We start from the raw sequence: 14,058 nt of genomic DNA, 5'->3' as shown, positions 1-14,058 counted from the left end.
GAGGGAACACCCCAGGTTTTTAGTGGGTTCGAGCCCCACATAACCTGCCGTCCCCCGGCGGTAGGTATGGATAGGCCATCTGAGTCTAAATATTGAAATGTAACCAATCCAAAACCTTTCATCATCATCATCATAATTCAGCCACAGGACGTCCACTGCTGAACATAGGCCTCCCCCAATGACATGCACATCCAAAACAGGTGACTATTAAAATTCAATTTCAATTCACTCATTACTTAACCTATTTTTATCTTTGTCGTCCTGATGTTATGAGTGTTGAGTTCCGTTTTGTCCGTACGCATCTGAAGACCCTAGAACTAAAAAATACGAGTAATCCTTAGTATATTATTGGAAATTAAAAAAAATACATAATATGAGATATCAAATGAAAAGGAGTAGGTACAATTAAGGTCGTTTGTGAATTAAAACTTCATTTCTAGGAAGATAAAGAAAAAATACGGAAAAATTTCATTCCGTTATTTTGGAATCCATTGGAAGGTTTCTTTTTTGTTTATACTTCTGATCACAACTTAAAGCAATACGCTCTTTCCAGAGCAGCCATACAAATGACCAGCGAAACCGAATTCGAAACGTAAACAAAACGCAAACTGGAACATACTTTTGAGGAAACCTGCTGTTTTGCCGTTTCATTTGAGTTCCAATTAACTGTTGCTCCCGACCTCTGGTGTTTAATTTCTGGATATAATATTACACAAATCGTTTAAAAAGTGTGTTAGTGGGTATTTACTGAGTAAGCTTGCTCCATCTCAGATCCTATCGTCACTTACTATCAGTGAGTGGTCAAAAGTAGAATAACACCTTTTGTAACATAAAATAAAAAAGACAATAAAATTATTGATTATTGAGTATTGGGACAGCAAGGTTCTGGAATGGAGGCCGCGTACCGGAAAACGCAGTGTGGGACGTCCACCCACAAGGTAGACCGACGACATCGTAAAGGTAGCAGGGATGCGCTGGACGCAGGCCGCTACCAATCGATCAACGTGGAAAGCTCCTGTGGCTTAAATGATGATGATAATAATAATGATTGAGTACTGACTTGGTCTTAATTTTCTATTGCAGGTACTGGTAGTGCAACTGAAGAAGTGGTGGAGCTTTGGTACTGAAAATCAAGGTAAGCTTTATAGTGATAATTTATACACTCAATCAAAGGTTTATTCTACATTCAGGAAGCGTATTGTGAATTGCCTTTCAGCTAGGTGAAGTGACTCCTTGCGTAAGATCGCCAGCAGTGCATATTACAATAATAATATGATTTTACCTTACTAGCGATCGCCAGTCCTTCCTGAAAATTATAAATGAACATCACCTGAGAAGATATTCGCGGAATAAAATTAAAATTTTCCTGAAATTAAAAGTGCCTTTAAATTATCACAGCTTTAATGAAATTTTTAGCTAAAATTTCGGCTCTTGTACAGTACCTTTTTCGGAGGTCCCACTAAATCAGAAAGAGCTGTTTCTCCAAAGAGTTTATTTCTTCAAACCTATTTTCTGCTGGTTTAAAAGTTAGAGAGCGCTGTAGTACCGACCCTCCGATCCGCCACAACATAAAACTAAGTTACCTGTAACGCTGTAGTAAACTAAACGGAATGGCTCGGTAGGTTGGAATTTGTTGATGCTTGGTTCCGTAGTGAAGCTTCATACTCGAATACAAAATATTAGTGTCTATCGAGCCGGACTAAAAATTTTAATCACTTCTTTATGTCTTGAGCTTGTAATATTTTGGGAACACAAAGGCTGACAGGGAAGTCCCATCCTTAGCAGTGTGCAACATATAACGCTTAGTACGGATAGAAGGTATTAATTAGTCTTTGATAGTCGATCCCACGTACAGAGATATTTTATATGTACGGACGACGGCACGTCAAAGTAACCACTGTGGGTTCTTGTGCCGTTGCAATAGGGGCGAGTTTGCAACAAAAATGGGTAACCTGATGTGCTGTCGTGTGTACGTAAGTGTAGTGTTTGAGAAGCAGTGGGGACATAATTTATGAGAAAAGACTTAGGTTGAGTTGCACCACCTAACTTTGACCGAAACTATAACGATAACCGGTGTTTCTTGTATGGAGTTTGATAGATTTTTGACATTTGTCAAAGTTAAAGTAAAATGGTGCAACTCAGCCTTAATTGAAGCTCCCACACTCTTCAAAAAGAAAATAAAAAAAGTTCTGTCCCAAACACACTCCCCTGCGGGACCCCAACACCTAGGCGCCAATTACAATGAATGTAGTAGCGGGACCGGGTCCCGAAGCAAACAGTCACGTTAAAAACAATGGCCAAGAACATTACTACCGCCACATAACTGTCTCGCCGATGTTTATCTACTTATTTACGTAAATAACCATCATGGTGAATTAGACAATTGTTGTTTGGACGGTTCGGAGAAGCATGTTGGTATTTTTCAAACTAGCACGAGTATGTGACTATCATTAGGTAGAGTTACGTTTTCAAATAACTAATAAGACTTATATTATTACGATATACTGACTGACATGCATAGTCCGGCCAAATTAAGCATCAAGTCCGGCCGGCGACCTAACAAAAGCGTGTTAAAAACGATTAACACGTCCTAGTTTTTCACTTTAACCCTACCACAGCATCTGCTTCTTTCTTCAAATTTCTACGTAGGTATCATATGGAATACGCCTCACACCCTCAAAATTACCTTCCCCGGTAAATACACGGGCGTAACCTTGCCTAATTACGCAAAACGATAGTTCTAACGAGCACGCGCATCGAATGCTAAAACGGACGTGTGCTGAATACTCAATGAGGGTAGTGTCCGAAAGATACACGCTTTTGTAAACTGTTATTGTAAGGGTTGATCGTTTTTGTTTTGGAGATTACGAACATTAGCATAATTAAATAGTTGGTATTACTGCTTCATTACATGGGTAAAAATGGAGGTAAAAGTGTAGTGACCGCTGAACTTTACGAACTAAACATGAGAAGGAAATGAAGGCAGTTAAATTGCGTTCAATAATTATACTAACATCACGTCTGAAAAAAGTAGTGGACCAATAATAAGAGTTCATACAATCAGTTGAAAAAAAATATAGAAATGAAAGTCATAACTGAACCTGTAGAGCAAGACACTAACATCGGTCAAATTAAGCTTTAAATAAGTTATTACTGTTTGGAAAAGTACATGTTACAATATAAGTAGGTCGCTTTGATAAGCATAGGTACTTAGGTTCCAATTACCTACACTAGGGTAAGTCCAGGATAGATGCCCCACTTTTTGAAACAGCTCTGTAACTCAGTCAGTATATTTTTATCAACAATTTGACCTTAGTATCTGTAAACTTTGGTCTTTAGTCTATGATATTACTATAATTATTTTAGTTTAAGTTATACCGATTCTGAGTAAATACCATTTTAATTGACCTCTAAAAAGTGGGATAGACGCCTAATGTGGGGGATAGAAGACTCACTGCATGATTGCTTCAAAGGATAGATGCCTGATGCAGGGATAGATGACTCGTTAATACAGTTTTTGAATTCTATGGATCAAATGCATTTTGAAATCAAACAAGCCAAGTATTATTATTTAAGATTGTTTGTTATTAAATGTATTAAAAATGAAATTTTATATTTTTTATTAAAAATAGTACATAGTATATCCACCCGAAGTCGGGTAAAAAGGTAATTCGATCAGAAGGGCACCCTATTTATTACTTTCGTAAGGTTAGCCGTACTATATTATTTTTTTCTTCTTACTTGCTACTTGTGACAAAAAGAGCAGGTTAGGATAAATGCCCCTAGGTGCATGGGACTTGGCCCTAAGGGCATCTATCCCCAAAAAAAATTAGGCAACTATCCTTTTAGCATAGGATAGGTGCCTTTTTTAATAAAAGATAGAATAACACTATAAATCGAATTAAACATAGCTATCCCGTCTAATTTATAAGATAGTCTATCAAATTATATAAAAATCTGCTTCATTTTACAGCTAACAAAAAGAAATCCATTAAAAGATACTTACCAATTTTATTTCGACGCTCGCTAAGGTTTGGCCGTGGAAGATTTTTGCTCTCACTGGCTAAACGAACGCACTCTTTGATGGTTTGCGAGGCGAAAAGTGGTACGGGGAGGTCCCTTTCTATTATACGTACTATAACTTTAGGCTAAGTTGCTTGTAACATAGTGTACTTAAAATCGCGGCACCTATCCCACTGCAGGGGCATGTATCCTGGAATTACCCTAAGTTTGTTGCGCTTGCAGCGCTTCTTCTCAGCTCTTGCCAAATGTTGGTCTCGAAGCTCTGGTAGGTCAAAAAGATAAGAGACTTGTAAAGGCTCCATAAAAGCAATTTTTATTTAATTTTTTGACGATTTGTAAGCACTATTCATTAGTCCATGCAAATAAATGAATTTTCACTTTGACTTTGACTTTACATGTGACTAATTCACCACCTTTTTTGACACTAAATTAAATTACCAGGTTAACTGAACACGAAGTAGAAGCTAAAAGCAAAAACAGTTCCATAGAACTCCCTCCCTCGTAGCGTAAATAAATTTTCAGTTGAAAAACTTGTTGGGAATTTTAGTTTCACCATCAGATTAGTTGAGAACTTCCCTTTATATGGAGGATTTAGTTCAAATGAGTTTTTTCACGGACTCAAAGCACGAATAAGCTTTGAACACAATGAAGGTGGTATGTAGTGAGCTCCCACAAGCTAAATTATACAAGATGGATTCCTGTGACGAGTCCATAAGTTTTCCATTATATTTTACACTATACACAATTACACATAAATGTTTAGCTCTCGATTTATATGAAAACTGCTCTCACGGCGGCGTTAGAGATTAAATTACTTAATAAAGTTTTTATGGAACTATTGTGGTTAAATAAAGTCGTGCTGTGATTCTCCTGGTTGTAAGATTTATTCATCCTATCTCTACTAATTAATTTCATTAAAACTATTAAAATTTTCTGGCGTTAAGAGTTCGATTTTTTCGCGTTACTTAGTTAATCCAGCGTCATAAGCATGACAATATAACAGACAAGTTACTTTCTTATTTATATTATTAATGGGTGTTATAATAATAAATTAATAATAGGTACTATTGCACCTCATTCCATTGTCTGTCATAAGCCTCAAACGAAGCTCCCACAAAAGGATTGTTGTGTTCGCTTCGGCTGGAATTTATTTTATGTTTTATTAAATTAAATAAATGCGTATTTCAGAACGTGCGAGTATAATATGTATGATAATGATGATCCTTTGAATTAACAATTTGTCAGTATTCTAATGTTAATTAAGTCTAGGTTCTACCTGCAAAATGTAATAAATTTTACCGTTTCCTTCGGGATTCCTACAGAAACAGGATAGGTTTTCTAAACGGAGACTTATTTATTATTATGTAGGGTACCCTAACCCGTGTAAGGTAAAACATTTCAGGAAAGGAGTTACAGGGAACTTTTAGAAGAAAGGTAGAAAAAACTATTTAATTTACTTGTTTGAACCAAAATATTTACTTACAATAAGAATACCATAAACTATAGTCGCTTACACAGCCCTTTGGCTGTGTATAAAGCAGCTATACATATGACATCAAAGTTTCCTTTCATAATATGCTAAGAACAAAGTAACTATTTAACTATAAGGTTAAGTTTTAGTCTATCCCGCTAATTACCCTGCAATTTAGCATTTTATACATGAAAATTTAATGTCATCCAGTCCCAAACGGGTTCCTACAGACTTAAAAATAAACAACATCAAATATAGGGTATCCTAAAATTATCACGTAAAACTGATACTAAGAGGTAGGTGCGCCAAGATGAATCGAACAAGCCTAATATTTTATGTCCATAGAAAGGTTTCTCTTTTGAGATAATATTATGACCAACTAGCGGCCGCCCGCGACTTCGTACGCGTGGATCCCGTTTTACCCCCTTAGGGGTAGAGTTTCGTAAAATCCTTTCTTAGCGGATGCCCACGTCATAACATCTACCTGCATGCCAAATTTCAGCCCGATCCGTCCAGTGGTTTGGGCTGTGCGTTGATAGATCACTATATCAGTCAGTCAGTCACCTTTGAGTTATTAATTTAGATTATTAGTTCTTTGGTACTAAAATCCGTCACAATTAAATAACCTCTCACTAATACCAGCCAGCTATCCCAAAAGTATGCACGTATGTCGCCACCCTCGCAAATGTAGGTATGCATGAATGCAATGACCTGTCTCTTTTATACTGCCGATGTCAAAAACGCCGCCCTAAAAGGCTTTAATGGTTCTCCTTCCTGGCCCGTATTCATCTCATGTCCCCAGAATTAATTATTGGACCCTTGTTAGTGGGACTGAAAGAATGTTCATTTGCCCCGGATTTATAATGTGCCTTCTAAATAATTACGTGAGTGTGTTCTGTAATTGCGTATTTGTTTTATTGTCGGTCTGGCAACCCTTGGGGATATTGCCCCAACTTTGTATACGCTGTTCTGTTGATTGTGAAAAATTGCGTTCGGATTGTATATGATTTGTGTGTCTACGCCTTTGTGTTTTGTGTGTTTTGAAAAACAAAACAAAATGGTTCGTTACAACTGTTTTTGTATCCTAACTCGCTGTTCATTTGTTCATTAGGTACTGCTATTTTTTTCTATTCACAAAGAAATGTTTTGTAACGTATTATTTTACTTCTTAAAATAACGTGATTGTTAATCTTAGTTAAACAAGAAAATCGTGCTCAAGAATCGTCTGTTTCCATTTAACTTATGCGATACCAATTTTGGTAAGCTTCCGAAACAAATCAATTGGTTTTACAAAGCTGTTGTTTTAATACAGAGTGTTCGTTTTTATCAAATTTAATAAATTAAGTTGAAAATAATATTTTATTAATGAAATTAAAGTATTTTATCGTACTGATTGGGGGTCTTTTAAAACAAATGTCAAAATTGTAGCGTTTGCGTTTTTCTCGTAGTAACGTAGTCCGTAGTCTCGTAGCATTGTAGTAACCCTGGGTCTGCGGGTGTCTATGGGCGACGGTAATCACTTACCATCAGGTGATCCGTCTGCTCGTTTGCCTCCTGTCACATAAAAAAAATCATACGAAATAATACAGTAGCATTTAAAAAAGTGATAATATTACTTGGCTTGCTATTAGCTATTACTTCACCTTTGTAAAGTATAAAAGTCATCATAGAGGTTTACCTAAACTTTCTAAGGCTGAGTTGCACCACCTTAATTTAACCGTGACTATAACCATAACCGGTTTTTTTTGTATGGACTTTGTCAGAATTTGTTAAAGTAAGATGGTGCAACTTGCCTAAATGTACTATTCAAAACTATCTAAAGAATAAATTAAATCGTCTACCCTCAAATCAACAACAAATACATCCGAAATTATTAAACCCCATACGAATAGTGAACAACATCCTGTACCTTCATTTCCATCAGCTACAATTCCAATACCATACAAAGTAAATACGGCACCCTTCTTCAGACAACTTCGATTGATTAAGTTTCATGGGTTGAACTCGTTTTGGTCTCTTATCTTAATAACCGCTTCCGCTTCCGGTTTTACGTCTTCCGGTAACGACCGATCGTAGATTATTGTATCTGTGTTTTGAATTTTACGGCTTGGGGGTATTGGGTTGGTGGGTTAGGAACTCATTGCATTAATGTATTCAAAAGCTGAGTAGATATCCTTATCTTGGATCGTCAAGTTTTTATTGATGCATGACATGCATTAATCAAAGCCATCGTTTATGAATAAGTTATTTAAACAAATTAAATCATCATCATCATCATCATTTCAGCCATAGGACGTCCACTGCTGAACATAGGCCTCCCCCAATGCTTTCCATGTTGATCGATTGGCAGCGGTCTGCGTCCAGCGCTTCCCTGCTACCTTTACGATGTCGTCGGTCCACCTTGTAGGTGGACGTCCCACGCTGCGTTTTCCGGTACGCGGCCTCCATTCCAGAACCTTTCTGCCCCATCGGCCTCTGGCCTCTCATCAGTTCTGCGTACTATGTGCCCTGCCCATTGCCACTTCAGCTTGCTAATCCGTCGGGCTATGTCAGCGACTTTGGTTCGTTTACGGATCTCCTCATTTCTGATTCGATCTCGCAAAGAAACACCAAGCATAGCCCTCTCCATAGCACGCTGTGCAACTTTGAGCTTCTGTATGAGGCCTATAGTGAGAGGCCACGTTTCCGAACAAATTAAATATGGTACCTAATTAATGTAGTACAGAAAGAAGACAATCACTATCACTATATAGTATCTGTACCAAATTTCAGCCCTCTGAGTTAATGGGAAGTACTAGTTCTATTTTGATGATCATCAGTGAGTGAGTGTCGTAAATGCGAAACTTTGCTTTCGCTTAACTTCGGAACTAAATGACCTACAGACTTGAAATTTTGGATTTAAAGTATGTGATTATAGCTTACTAGATGACGAAAATTTCTGCGTTCTGGTCTTATCCAGAGGTTCTCAAATAGGGGCCTGAAAATGCGGCGAAATGGTTCCAGTAAAGGATGGTACGGCAGTGTTTGCTTCGCGCTCGACTTGGCGGGGGCACTGCCGTGCCCCCAGATAAAACAAAGTCGCTTTTCGCTGTCTCTATGTATGCTTAGATTATAAAAACTACACAACGGATTTCGATGCGGTTTTTTAATAGATAGAGTGATTCAAGACGAATGTTTTTAAGTATATTTAGCGCCCGTGGGAAACCTGGTCATGTCGCTAGTTATTTTAAAAAGGATGGTACTGGGTGCAACTAGTATAACTGAGTAGACCTTGGTAGAAGCTAATATTAAATCGCCTTGTCTTGATTTGAACCGGTAATATGAATTCTACTAATATTATAAATGCGAATGTTTGGATGTCTGGATGTTTGGATGGATGTATGTTTGTTACTCTTTCACGCAAAAACTACTGAACGGATTTTGACGAAACTTTACAGTATTATTGTTTATAACCTAGAATAACATATAGGCTATAATTTATGACGATCTGTGACAAACAAAATTTCACGCAGGTGAAAACGCGGGCAAAAGCTAGTATGAAACTAAACGTAAGAAAAAAAATCAGATTTATCTCTACAAAGAAGACATAAAAATGAGTTTTGATCATCGCATTTAAAAAACATTTAATATTTTTTCTGAGCGTAGGTATTTTTACTAAAAATACACCTCACCAATGCACAGGGCCCTATTCTTTGTCGTATCTAATGCCGCTATTTAATACCTCATATTGGGTTAATCCCCCAATATATCAAGCGGACCTCCCGATAAAGAAAAAGCCTACTCCATAATGGGGTATCAATGGCGCCCATTTATATTATCAGAGTACAGAGTACTATGGGATATAGACGCCTTTTTATATGGTGTGGGTTGTTCAACAGGGGCCTAAAATTCGTGACAGATATAATTTCGAAATCATCTTACAGAGCAAAACGAGGTATAAAAAACACGAGCGAAGCGATTTTATAATTAAAGCATAAAATTTTATTCAATATCAAGCATCCACTTTCAACAATAAGTGTCAATTTAATGCCCATGCATTATCCAAATAAAACGTTTACTCTTTGAATTATAATAGACGAAAAAAATGGCTTGAATCTACTCTTAAGAGAATATTAAACAGTTGGGTATAAGATAGTTAGTGTAAGATTCCGGGTGAAGTAAATACACTTTCACCTTTGTCCTGATCATAACTTTCGGGTAAGATGCAAATATTTGAATGTTGTTTCTTAAAATCATGCGGTGTCTATTGAGCAACCTTGTCTGCACCATCGTCCTAATAATGGTCTGTCCTGCCCTTGACTGGTATGTTTATCAATCAACTCGGTTGATTACTAGCGATCGCAGAAATGTATGGATTGATGGATTGACTTGAGACGGATCGGTCTCAGATGTGAAAACGGAGTTTGCAACACTTTTGAGTATACAGGGTGACTTTGAAATCGTTGGCATCGTTTTAAAATAAGACTCTACATGATACATTGTGCATTCCCCAAATATGAGACAAATCTAATGAGATTTTAATTATGTATTTGTATTAGTATGTTCTTATAAAGAGTTTAAAATTATTGTACAGTCAACAGCACATCAGCCTATACATATTGTTGCAAAATAACACTAAACACATCGATATAAGATGCCACGGTATTAAGCTTGATATGCTGTCGTCTGTACAAGATTTTAAATATTGAAACATTAACTCATTGCAATTGGATTTGTCTCATATTTGCGGAATGTACTTTCGCACCCTTAGAATTAAAGTGACTTAACTCAAAATTTCTGTTACTCTCGATTTCACCATAAACTGACCTTATAAAGCATGCTCTATATCCCTGTATAGATAAAGTGACCTATCTCTTAGTAAAGGCAGAGAAACGCATACTTCGGTCTCTTTCACTAATCCCGCTTTTCATGTATGCATATTGTGTGAAAGAGGCAGAACTAGTTTTACGTCGGCGGTGCTTGCGAGTGTACGTGTAAAACATCGGCGGATCTGGAATTGTATCTGTTTATTACAAAAATACTGTAAAGGTAAGTTCATGATTTTTTTGTCATAAAGTGACCTTTTAATAAATAGGTCTGTATTTAAACTAAATATGTTAGAGTATTCAGTGTTCATTTATGGATTCGGTCTGTTTAGTTAAAAATATAAATGAAGGATACACGACACTTTTACGAATAGGACTATTTATGACTGAACTAACCTAATTTAGTTTTGATATTTTTGATATTGCACCTGTGTAGAAGAAAAAATAAAAAGGACCGATTAACATATTTTTGGAATATGTCGCTTTAATATAAAATTTGTTTAAGATATGTATAAATTTATGTACTTAAGAGTTTAATAAGTTGTGTTGTTTCAGACTTTACTTCACAAGTTTACTAGTAAACTAAGAGCTAGTGAACGCCAGACCTACGTCATTTTATAAAAGCTGAAAGTTTATCAGCGTATGCTCCCAATATAGGTTATAATGTTGGTGAATTATGAAGTTTGGGTCATCATGGCTTTGGGAGCTTTAGAGCTACCCTAAAAACAGTCTGGCAAGGAGTTGGAACTGTCAAAACTGTGTGAGTGTTGGGGAAAATATTTCTAATTATTGCCAAAATGTTAAACAAAAAAAATCAGATTTTATAGTATATCCTATATTGGGAGTATACGCTGACAAACTTTCAGCTTTTATAAAATGACGTAGGTCTGGCGTTCACTAGCTCTTACTCTATAGTCAAAATAACCTCAAGATGAGTTAGTTCAAGATATGTTTAGTTTGATGGTAATAACACCTCCAAACATGCAAACGGATAATGAAAACAAAGACAGGGAGCTTTTTTTCCCTCAGGGATGACGGAGTCAAATAGCTTCTGAAGAGCTTTTAGTGCCGGCGCTCCACCTGCTTTCAGAAGCTCAGCTGTGATTCCATCATCACCCTGTACCTTGTTGTTTTTCAGGTGTTTGAGAGCCATTCTAATCTCGCACAGACTGACGTCCGAGATATCTTATAGTGTCGGGTCAATCTAGCTCTTGGGTCTTCGGCTAGATTTGTGATCAGGTGTGCGTACACTCGTGATAATTTTCCGTAGAACCTCAACCTCTTCCAATATCTCAGGCCCCGACGAGATGACTCTGCCATCCTCGGTCTTCAGCTTGGTCAGTTGGCTTTGGCCAACAGACAGATCTCTTGCTATAGAGCCCTTGTTATGCTCAGTCGCCTCTTTAATTGGGTCTGTATCAAATTGGCGTAGGTCGCGAGTTGAGTATACTTGCAGAACCAAGTTTCTTCTCTCTTCCATAAGTTGGTGAGGTCAGAGATCTTTTTGGTTCCTTTTGAACGACGGGTTTTAATGAACTTAGACCCAGTCGTTTGGACAATTCCTACGAACCTGTCATTGCATTCGTCCACATTTCCGTAGTCTCCTAGGCATTTGAAAAGATTTTGCAATTCGAGATAAAAGCTTTCGGGGTTTTGGAGCTGGATGAGCGCTAGGCAGAGCGAAGACTTCATCACCTTCATTGGATTCGCGGAAGATATCGTAGTCATGCTCGATGGCTTCTCGATGTATGAAGAGCTTCTCAACAATGGTTCTTAAAATGAACATGGACAAGACAAAAATCATGTCAAATATCCGTGTTGTAACCCACACCTCTGAAAGTTAGAGACTACACTCGAAGTTGTTGACAATTAAGTGTACCTGGGACAATCCAGTTAGGTAGGTCCAACTTCGAGAAAGAGGTCAACCGTCGAATTCATCTCGGCTGTGCTCCGTTCGGAAAGCTTCGCAATATTCTCACGTCCGAAATGCCGCAGTGTCTCAAAACAAAAGTCTTTGACCAGTGTGTGTTGCCAGTGACAACTTAAGGATCTGAGACGTGGTCGCTTTCTATGGGCCTCATAAGAAGGCCCGAGGGCGATGGAGCGTGCTATTCTCGGAGTCTCCGTGCGCGATCGAATCAGAAATGAGAAGATCCGCAGTAGAACCAAAGTGACATAGCACGCAGAATCGCTAAAATCATGTGGCAGTGGGCGGGGTACATAGCTCACAGAGTTGATGGGCCGCTGGGGCAAAAAAGTTCTCGAGTGGCGACCACGAGTTGGAAGACGTAGTGGCAGGCCCTCCACTAGGTGGATCGACGATCTGGTGAAGGTCGCGGGAGGTGCCTATGCGGGCGGCGCAGGACCGGTCGTTTTGGAAATCTTTGGAGTAGGCCTTTGTCCAGCAATAAGTAAACGTCATTCGGCTGAAACGAACGACTAAGAAGCAAACTATACCCTTGGGCTATACCTCGGTTAGTTTTTTTCATACAAAAAGGCTATCTTATAGCACCCAATATCTGAATGTGTAATTCGAATTATCCAACACTGTCTTATTGCTCACCTACCTACACCAAGAAATCTTTCACCCAAAAAGTAGTTGGTAGTGTACATCGTATTGCAGTTAGTACCTAGATAATTATTTTTTTAGGTTTGGTTAGGTACCTGACAGGTTAGAGCACTTGCCCCACCCTGCCCCACCGTGGCTACGCCCATGTTCACTACCTTATATTCACATAACATTAAGTATGGTAATGTCTTATGTCAACAGATTCATTTGCAAAATGCGTCATAAACAGACATAATTAATAAAAAATCTCATCAGTTTCAAAAGTATTTTGTAATAAAGTGACCTAATTTAGAAGTACTTTATATTTTATGTCAAAATATATACTAAATAAAGTATAATTACAAAAAATACTCTGCCAATGTTAACTCAAAAGGTTAATCAATAAATCTACTTAAAAAATCAATCAAATGCGACGGAACACGAAAGAGATATAGTAAAATGTATTCAAGACTACACTTTTTTGAAGACTTTCTTGTTCATTTACCACAAATTGCATTTTTTGGATTCGGTCACTTTCATTCTAAGGGTGCGTTATGTATCATGAGTAGAGTCTTATTTTAAAAGGATGCCAATGATTTCAAAGTCACCCTGTATGTATAATCGTAATTGTTTTAATAACCATTAGCTGGAGTGAAGCCTATCTACTTAAAGTCTCTAGAATATCTGGATGTAGGTTTTCTTGTTTTTTCTTTTAGTTAAATATTGGAATTAATACCTTCTTCTTATTTGTTTCGCTCTTTGTAGAGCGGTCGTGGTCACGTTGAGACGTTTTCACATCGATTGTAATAATAATACCTTATCAAAAGAGAATACCTAAATTACGTGACATAAACGTTTTTGTGCTTGTACAGACTTTACCTATATACGAACCTTATTTTTAGTACTTGAATAAGTACGATTCTGCATTCAAAATGTCTGACTCGTGTCGACTGACCTGCTGCATCCTATCCTATTATACTACTAATATTATAAAGGCGAAAGTTTGGAAGTCTGGATGTCATGATGTCTGGATGTTTGTTACTCTTTCACGCAAAAACTACTGAACGGATTTTGTTGAAACTTTACAGTATTATAGTTTGTAACCCAGATTAACATAGGCTATAATTTATGCCGATCTGTGACACTAAATTTCACGCGGGTGAAGCCGAGGGCAAAAGCTAGTTCATAATAAAATAAATTAAATATGTATT

At 37.5% G+C, this 14,058-nt stretch overlaps 1 pseudogene; it reads right to left on the bottom strand.

Annotated features, from left to right (window-relative positions):
* Positions 1-10,949: 10,949 nt before the first annotated feature.
* LOC114363878 (uncharacterized) lies at positions 10,950-12,344 on the bottom strand (annotated as a pseudogene).
* Between the last annotated feature and the right edge of the window lie 1,714 nt (positions 12,345-14,058).

The sequence above is a fragment of the Ostrinia furnacalis genome, unplaced genomic scaffold (genome assembly GCF_004193835.3).
Source record: "Ostrinia furnacalis isolate ACB-3 unplaced genomic scaffold, ASM419383v2 OfSCF7327, whole genome shotgun sequence".
Taxonomy (NCBI): domain Eukaryota; kingdom Metazoa; phylum Arthropoda; class Insecta; order Lepidoptera; family Crambidae; genus Ostrinia; species Ostrinia furnacalis.
The sequence above is the reverse complement of the archived record's forward strand: the minus strand, read 5'-3'. Positions and strand labels throughout refer to the sequence as shown.